Source organism: Anser anser (genome assembly GCF_964211835.1).
Source record: "Anser anser genome assembly, chromosome: 1".
Lineage (NCBI taxonomy): Eukaryota > Metazoa > Chordata > Aves > Anseriformes > Anatidae > Anser > Anser anser.
The window spans coordinates 67,576,743-67,586,246 of record NC_139720.1 but is presented as its reverse complement, the minus strand read 5'-3'; the positions used below and the strand labels follow the sequence as shown (position 1 = coordinate 67,586,246).

General features: G+C 38.6%; 1 long non-coding RNA gene across 1 annotated transcript; it reads right to left on the bottom strand.

Annotated features, from left to right (window-relative positions):
* Positions 1-518: 518 nt before the first annotated feature.
* Positions 519-8,133, bottom strand: LOC310902445. The gene is made up of 3 exons (XR_014586732.1): positions 4,139-8,133; positions 3,693-3,794; positions 519-1,334 (listed from the first exon to the last, which is right to left on the bottom strand). It is a non-coding gene; the product is annotated as an uncharacterized lncRNA (long non-coding RNA).
* Between the last annotated feature and the right edge of the window lie 1,371 nt (positions 8,134-9,504).

Below are 9,504 nucleotides of genomic sequence, written 5' to 3'. Positions count from 1 at the left end.
TTTGATGCATGTGATTTTTAACCGTTATTAAACATTTTCATGCAACATTTCCTGTTCCATTTGCAATGTCAAAAAGCATGTCTGCACCAACTATTTACTAATACCACAAGAACTCTGAATGACACCAAGAATAAGAGGAAAGGCTGCAGAAAAAAAATAAAAAAGAAGAAAAGAGCTCTGTAGCCATTGTGGAAACCTAAGTAACAGGAAAAGTACTGAGCCTATACCAGTAAAAGCTCATTATTTGTATCTCCAAAAATGTATCGAAAATACTGAACAACAAGGATTTAACGACAGACAGATTCTGGCTGGTTAATAATTGCACTAGCTTTTTTATACAAAACCTGACATTAAAACTCTTACAAATCTACGAATACTTCCCTTTCATCAAAATGACAGAGATGACAACAAATCGTTGTAAGCCCGGCAACATGCAGAGTATTGTAATTCCTTTTTAAAATGACACTGGTTGAGTAGAGAACCTGGGAGGTACACCTCTGGCTGGGAAATGGCAGAGCTACTTGTTGTTCAAGCACACCTATTTCTAGTAAAAAAAAAAATGTGTGGGACAGTTTTACAGCACTACCCTGATCAGGCTGTAAGAGATTAGCTTTCTCTTGACGGAGATGCTCTTTTGCCAATGACCAGGACTGCAATAACAGCACGGAAGAAGTACACGGTGTTACTGGCGGCGCAGAGTGTTTTCTGCGTCAATGTTCCTGTCCTCCGTGTTTACAGAAGTGTGAAAGCTTCACGTTAGCACAGACTATCTGCTGGACTCTGACTCAAATCCTGCCATGCTTGTGCCTGCTGGCACAGGCTTCGTTAACATTTTGTTTTCCCTTCACTTCGTTTGCTGCAAAGCAAGATCTTAAACATTTTCCTGTTTATTTCTGTTTCTGCTTTAGAAACAGTTCTAGTAGTCCACTTGTAGGGAATAGCCCTATAACAAATCGCTGTGGGTCTTCATCCTGAAAGCCATTCATTGAGGGAAAAGCTTATTCTCTCTCATGTCTTTTTAAAGGATTTGAATGTTTAGAAAATTTTCTGTCCAGACTTAAAATGCAGGCAAACCTATTTCATTTGGGGATATATGTGAAGCAAAAAAATAATTCTGGGTACAGATCCCTACTCACTGCAAATCAGTATAAACTTTAATGCTTGTGGAATGATACAGATAGATGCAAAGCGAGCAGTGGTATTGAACAGAAAGCAAGGAAAATCTTTTAATCAGCATGTCAATTCCAAGTTAAATTAGTTATTTCAACTGTAGACATCATCCAGAAAGCACAGTGCCTTGTTACACAGCACCAGGTATTCAGTTCAGCACTCACCTGGAAAGCAGTGGAAATGGAAGAAATGAAAATGGTGGAAAACAATTACTTTGAGATAGTTGTTGGTATGTTTTATGGACTTCAAAAAATAAAAAGAAAAAATAAATATTTGCTGTTCTTTTTTCTGAGCTGTGCAAAACTCAAAACACAACATAAATTGCTTGATACAAGGAGTGTTTTTCCCTTTAATTTTGGCCTAGACCCTTTAGTGGCATCCTATTTAAGCTAAGGCAGGGTTTTGTTTTGAGAGTTCTAAGCTCAGTGACGTTTTTGAGGTCTGTTTTCCTTCTTAAGCTACGTTCTGAAGCATGCCTAGGTTTTGGTGGTGAGATTATGAAGTTTGAAAATATGAACAATCAGCTGAGGAGGAAGAGAGAGAGGATTAGCTACAGCAGCGACCCTGCAAACCGATACCTCACTGCAATCCAGCATCAGGGGAATGAAAATTAGAGTGGAAAAGACAGCTATAGGAGAGCTACATACCAACCAAGGAAAACATTTTTGTTTATTGAAATAAAAACTGTGAGGGATAAAGAGGTAGATTTTCTTTTTTTTTTCCTGCAGAGAAATTAAAAATACACAAGTGTACTTCAAGTCAGAAGAAAGTAAAATGTAGGAACTTCAAATCCCAGAGAAAATGATATTTCTTTATTGCTTTAGCTGCAAGCTTGATCTCATTTTTCAGAGACCAAAGTCTTTGCACTTTTAAAGCCTCATTCCCAGGCATCTCTGCTCATGGGTGTTTTACTAGTAGCACCACGAAATTTTGAAATATTTAGAGAGATGGAAAGGGGAGAATGGCACCAATTTTGCAAGTACTAAGTACGTAATTCCCTGATTTACTCCATTTTGAGCACTAAATCACACATCATCTTGTGAGACATTTTAGATTTTAGAGCTAGTAACTAGCGAGCCAATGTCCAGGTCTGATGAGAGGACTGAATGAGCACAACTACCTACTTGCAGTAGAGCAAGTCAGCAATTACAGCAAGATAAAGGATAATTAGGTTCCAGTTCAACTCTCCATCCAGCAGACCTCAAAATCAATGTCATTCCTTTTAATACTTCTTTTTTTTTTGGCTTAAAAAAAGGGTTTATTATAGTCATATCCCCTGAATTCTTGGTTAAGAAAGGATAAGGACTTTTTGGCCTGTTTCACACATCAGAACCTTTACAGCTTTTAGGAAAGGATCTAGAAAAGTAGAATTCAGCATGTCTTCCATAAATGAAAAGCTTGAAGAAGAAAAGCACTGAGAAGCTGTTTTTTTGTTGTTGTTGTTGTTTTGTTTTTGTTTTTTAATAATAAAATATAACACAGATGACTGTGGTTTTATTTATCAGAAAAAAAAACAACTTCACAACTACCCAAAACTCAGGCACTCATTTGATACTGGTGAGGCTTCAGAGAAACATAACAGCCAAGCCTATAACATGTTTTCTACAAACAGCCAGGAACTTTCATATTTGTTCCAAAAATCACTTCTCCCAACTACAGAAAACCATGCCAGTCTTGGAATCCCTTTGGAACCAAATGCTAAGTTTATTAATTGTGGTACCAAACAGCATCCAAAATTTATGTAAAGATGTTTACCACACAACTCTTCAAATCATGAGAGCTTCTGAAAAGAGAAAAAACCCTCTCTCAAAACTGTTTCTTTTACAGTTCAGTTCAAAAAGCTAGCATTGTCCTCAGTCTTTGAATACCAAAAAGTCAATACCAAAAAGTTTTCAAAACATGAATGTATGCCGTTTATGCGTTTATGCACGTACATATATATATATATACTTTCATAAGCCTCATAGAGAAAACAAGCAAACGCAAAATCTTACCAGAATAAAGACAGTAACAGGACTTTCTAGACAAAAGGCTATCCCTTCCCTCTGTTGAAGCCATCATCCCAAATGTAATCACTACAACTCTTCCCTGACAGGCAGTGCTTGATAATCAATTTTGACTAAAGAAAAATGCCACCTTATTTCTCCATCTGCCTCTTATAGGAGAAGCACAGTATTAAAAAAAAAAAAAAAAAAAAAGTCGGAATTTGTAAATTTTACAGATCTTTGAATAAAGATGAAATGAAGTATGAAATCAAGAAAAATAATATTTCCATTTACCTAAAACACGGGTCTTCTCACAAGCCAAGGAAGAGGCTCTAATCCCTAAACCCAAATCTAATCATGGTGAAATTTCACTGAACTGAAATTTAGGAACTAGACTCATATATTGAGCCTGTTTCTGTTCAAGGAGTAATGCAAGCCAACAGTGATAAAGAGGCTAGCACATTTTGGTTTGTTTGTTTTGCCTACCAACCTTAATAGAGATTCTGGATGCTTGCTTCACTAAGGCTTGGCACTTACTTTTGAAGATGCAATTTGCTTTGATGTCTCCAAGCCCTTCACACCACATTGTGACTCCAAAATAACCACATCCACACAGGGAGATTAAAATACAGTCACTGCCTGGAAAAAAAAAAAAAAGTACACACCCAAGAATACATGTTTTGGGATGCACCATCACTAGTCCCGCCCACATGGTCAACATGAAAGCTTGATCTTTCCAGCTCCTTAGCAATACGTATCCCTTCCCCAGAAGGGTAAATACTAGTAGATGAAGGCTAGTGGAGCAGCAATACTCCTTACACACATGACATGACTTACAGACTTCAGCAGCAGCCTCTCCACAATCCTCTAGATAACCCCTTCTCTGTGCAGGCTGGTGTTTTCCCTCTTTTTTTTTTTCTTTTTTTTTTTTTCCCCAACTCAGGTTTGTAAGTTTTCTACTGCTGGATTTCCTTTAGACTTACCTTAGTGTCTCATCAACACCAGTCTTGAGATAAGTCATCCAACATGGCTCTAACTTCAAAGGTAGCATCACCTTCCCTTTCTGTATTGGCTGGGTTATAAGCAGCATTTCATCTTTTGACCTGTTTGCAGTATGTCTTGATAAATGGAAAGGAAATGAAAGCATCAGGAAGTTTTACAGAAGCTGGGAAATAGAAAGGAAAAGAAGTCACTGAGAAGGACTTGGGAGTATTGGTTGATAGTTGGCTGAATATGAGCTAGCAGTGTGCTCAGGTGGCCAAGAAGGCAAACAGCATTGTGTAAGAAATAGTGTGGCCAGGAGGGCTAGGGAAGTGATTGTCCCCCTGTGCTCAGGTCTGGTCAGGACGCACCTCGAGTACTGTGTTCAGTTTTGGGCCCCTCACTACAAGAGGGGCAATGAGGTGCTCGAGGGAGTCCAGAGAAGGGCAACAAAGCTGGTGACGGGTCTGGAGAACAAGTCTTCCGAGGAGCAGCTGAGGGAGCTGGGATTGTTCAGCCTGGAGAAGAGAAGGCTCAGGGGCGACCTTATCACTCTCTATAGATACTTTAAAGGAGGCTGTAGCGAGGTGGGGATTGGTCTATTCTCCCATGTGTCTGGTGACAGGACAAGGGGGAATGGACTAAAGTTGCACCAGGGGAGGTTTAGTTTGGATGTTAGGAAGAACTTCTTAACTGAAAGGGTTGTTAGGCATTGGAATGGGCTGCCCAGGGAAGTGGTTGAGTCACCACCCCTGGAGGTCTTTAAAAGATGTTTAGATGTAGAGCTTGGTGATATGGTTTAGTGGAAGACTTGTTAGTGTTAGGTCAGAGGTTGGACTAGGTGATCTTGGAGGTGTCTTCCAACCTAAATGATTTTGTGATTCTGTGAAAACAGGGAGAGAGGAGCCAATACACAGCCATAGTGCAAACAAAAGAAAAAAAATCCAAACCACTGAATTGTTGCATCATTTCAAAACAGTAATTTTTTCCAAGTACAGACAAACTGAAGTAAATCAAATACAAAGTTTGAGATTCTGGATATGAAAATCACTTTGGCACCTAGATCACTGAACCAAAAAAACATTGCCAGTAGCAGGATATGTACTTTGGATACAAAATTATGAAAATATTACTGGACAGCCAACAGAAACACTTGTCTGCTGTGCTGAATTTCTTGAAATTAATTGAATTTTCCTGCAATTGAAAAAATAGATGTTGAAAGTTCAGGACATCTAGAGAGAGTCAGAACAGAAAAGCCAGTTCATGGTTGATTTTTTATTTGAAAACATACTAATGTATGTGTGCACACACAGGACTGCAGAACCCTCACATAGCAAGGATACAGGCAACTTCTCTTTAGACTTTGTATACATTCTTCATAAATAAATCATAGAATATCCAAGCTGGAAGGGACCCACAAGGATCATCAAGTTGAACTCCTGGCTCCCCAGAGGATGACCCCAAAATCAGACCATGTATCTAAGAGCGTTGTCTAAATGCTTCTTGAACTCCAGCATGCTCAGTGCTGTGACCACTTCATCTTAGCATCTAAGAGCATTCTGTTTTTGGAACTACTAAATCATCATCAATTCACGCTATCTTAAACTCTTCCCTATACCAAGAAATCACTGGATAACCACCACAGTAATTGTTCAAATTTCAGTTCATGGCTTGTACTTTTGTAGTAGACTCTGTCCTGTATCAGAGAAAATAGGCTCCAAAGTGTACACTTAAAGCTAGGTTTTACAAGTAGTTATTGATTTTTGATGTTGATACAGCTTCAAATATAGATCTGCCTTTTTCCAGTCATAACATTAGCTTTTTTTTTTTTTTTTTGATCTTGGTTAGTAAGTATCTTGCCATTTGCATCATACGAAACAATGTCAGATTCTAACTTGTCTTTCTTCACAAAACATGTGACTCAACTAGGATAGGGGACTAAAAGTCAGAAGCTCTGGCTCTAAGTTTTGCCAGACTCCCAAAGCTACCTGTCTTGATTTCACTGATGACTACAAAGATTTCTGCAAGGTATGTGGCTCTTCCGCTTTATAAAAACATGGCAGGTATGGCAGTGGTTTGTGAATGTTTACAAATATTTAGATAATTTACTGTGTGTGTAAAACAGTACCGTATATTTATGTAGATTGCTTTTTGTTGTTTCAGAGTGATATTAAGAAATCCTGTTCTGTAGTTTAACAACAGCTTTGTTTCAAATGGTAACAAAAGTAAACAACAACCACCACCACAAGAACCATGTTAGATGTCTCCCATCATCACAGGTTCAAAGCAATTAAAGTTCAAAATAAACCAGAAACAAATGACCTGGGAACTGAGAAAGTTTTGATCCAAACAGACTTGAATCATAGACTAGCATTTGACCTGAATTAGGATTTCACTCGCTGCTTTGATCTCCTAATCCACTCCTAATGCACCTAGGAGTGCATTTACATGTAACATAACTCAGTTCCACTCACCCTAGAATTCATAGTATTTTATAAAGATTGCTGTGGGGGAAACACATGTGGGTATGTATGATTTAACATCAAGGAGACAGATTCTGTTAACAAATAAAGAACACTGAAAGTAAACATCTCGGTAACACCTTCCTACATGCAGACCTCTAGTCATCTGATTTGCTTAATTTGTGGGAAAGGATGAATGTCAAAAGAAACCCAATTAAAAACATTTTATATAAACCATGACTTTTTAATCTGGTTATTTCCCTGTTTTATTTGGAAGTTCACTTTGTCACTGTTAATAACACTGTAAAGTGTTTATGGTGGTGTTCTACTGAATTCTGTTCATCTAAGAGGCTCAGCCAAATCTTGCTGAATCATTTTTAAAAGGTGACATGAGAAAAATCTTAGATTTGTGAATCATTTTTGTCCTTTGGCCACATGGCACAGCCATACTTGAAGCTACTATGTAACGTATTTGTTTAAGTGTAGTTCTGCCTGGGACTGTGAGCAGAGTCCATCAGTACTAGTATCTTGCGGTTGAACATCTCTTGCTCTTTCTGGGTCTGTGGATGTAATTTCCTGTTTGAGATAGTGCTGCTTCAACAAAATAACGATTACATTTCCTGACATTTTGTGAAAGATACAAATGTAGCCACACCTCCATGAATATATAATCAGATTTCTTCATCAAGAACTATACCTGTACGCTGTATGCACCTCAAAAGCTTTACTTTACAATAGCTGGAGTGTGGTATAGAACCATACTATACACATAGTTTAAAGTATAATCATGTCCTATAGCTTTGATTTCTTACAAGCCCCTTCATGGATCAGCCTAGGATGTGCCACACAGCCTTCTTGTCTGTCTCCTACAGGGAATGTAACACACCACTCAGCCCCTGACAGCACCACATGTCTAAGGCCTCACACAAACACGCAGATCTCATTTCTGTTCCCACTTTTCCTCCTGATCTAATTCTCTCTTGCTACATTCCAGCTCATCTACAAATAACAACATGTTGCGTGTTGCCCAGATCTCTGCCTGCTGAGCAGTCAGGTCACTGGCAAAAAGAAATGCAGCACAAGGAGAAGAAAAAATAGTGGCATCTGTCACTGCCACCAAAAATGAATGACACTGGTCCTCCTGGACACACTTTTTTGTCTGAAGAAAACAATGACTTTCTGCCAGTCTCACTGCTACAACTGCTTTATGGCAGCACAACTGAAATTTTTGATCAGAGTTAATATTTTCCTTTGTCTACAGACAACTTCATTTGTGATATCATCACCTGAGGATGACTGACAGGGATGTCATGGGGAAGTGACCGCATATGAATTTTTTTTTATTATTATTATTTTTTACAGCAAATGCCCAACGCCTTTCCATGTCATCTCTTTAATTCTTCTTCTCCCTCCCAGTGTCCAGCTTCAGAGACCTGTCACCCCTACCAGGCAGCCATAGCTTCTGTGTCTTCCCTGGTCCTCTATGCTCTTAGGATATGTTTTGCCATGACACCCAGAGAAAGGGAGAAAAAAAAAAAAAAGCCTGAAAGCAGAATCCTTGACACATGAATTGAGAATGCAGCTATTAAAACTAACATATCCTTATACTATAATATGACCAAAAACATATCTGAAAAGTTATTGTGAATTTTAGTCTAATAGGAGTTCTTTATTAGATTAAGGTATTAGCCTTTCAGGGCATATAAAATAGATTTCATGGATTCCCTGTAAATTTGGAAATCCTTAACAAATGGCTTTTGAAGAAGAAAGAATAAGAAGAAAATAAGGCAGCATCAGCACTGGGCAAAATTCTCAGTTCTAGAGAAATTCAGATTAGAGATCTGAGGAATCCCATATAAATTTACTCTATATTTGACAACAAAAAGAATGATTTAAGTCAAGTAGAAGAAGGGTCTCTCAACTCTTCCTGATTAGCCTAAAAGAACAAGAATTGTAACACTTCTAGGTCAATGGAAAAAAAAAAAAAAGGAAGGACTACCTCAAAGTCTTTGGATTAGCTTTATTTTTCTCCAGAAAGAAGTGATAATATATTTTTCCCTGCTTATTCTGGAGAACTTCTTTCATCACTCTACTAAGCTACAGTAGCAAGTCACTACCTAGTCCAAATTCAATAAAAGTTCCATCACACTTACACTGTTTCAAATAGATATTGAATGAAATAAGGCTGTTTACTCACATTTAGTGGAGATGTTACCTAGATTAAGGATTTCTGGAGGCTTACTTCATACTTAGCAGTTTTATCCATGGTTTACCAGCTGTTATTTTTATAGAGAAAAATAGCATGGAAGGAAGTGATTTTTCCAGCCGATGACTAGGTGGTAATTTGTCAAAACACCCACATGCTTCACAGAGGAAGTAAATGGGGAGGAAGATCCAGGTAGTGTTTCCTGGTTAATAAAAATCTGGATTATATTAGTACTAGGTTGAGGGGAATAAAGGAATTCTAAATGGCAACAGGATGGGAACATCTTCAGTAATTCTATCTCCTTCAGAGGTTATGGAGACGGAATGCCTAGAACCAGGGAAACTTGGCTCCCTCCTTCTAACTGCCTGAGCATTATATCTCTCGGGGCACTTCAGCACCTCCCCTTGCAAATGCAGTCTTGGGAAGCTGCACTACTTGGCCTGATATTTGTATCATCAGTTCCCCAGACATTTCTCCCCATGCTACTCACTTTCTAGTCTTCCACTGCACTTTCAACACTTGCTTTCCCACCAGCCCCCACACTGAAATTTCTTTGCACAACCACACACAGCAGCAGCCCCTTTTAATTGCTATCTTGGGTGGCAAAAACTTCCCTACTTTTCCTCTCTCACCATGGTAAGAAATGGTTTGGACCCCTCCTGGGAACTGCCTAGGCTGAGCCTACTGGCCTCACCACTTC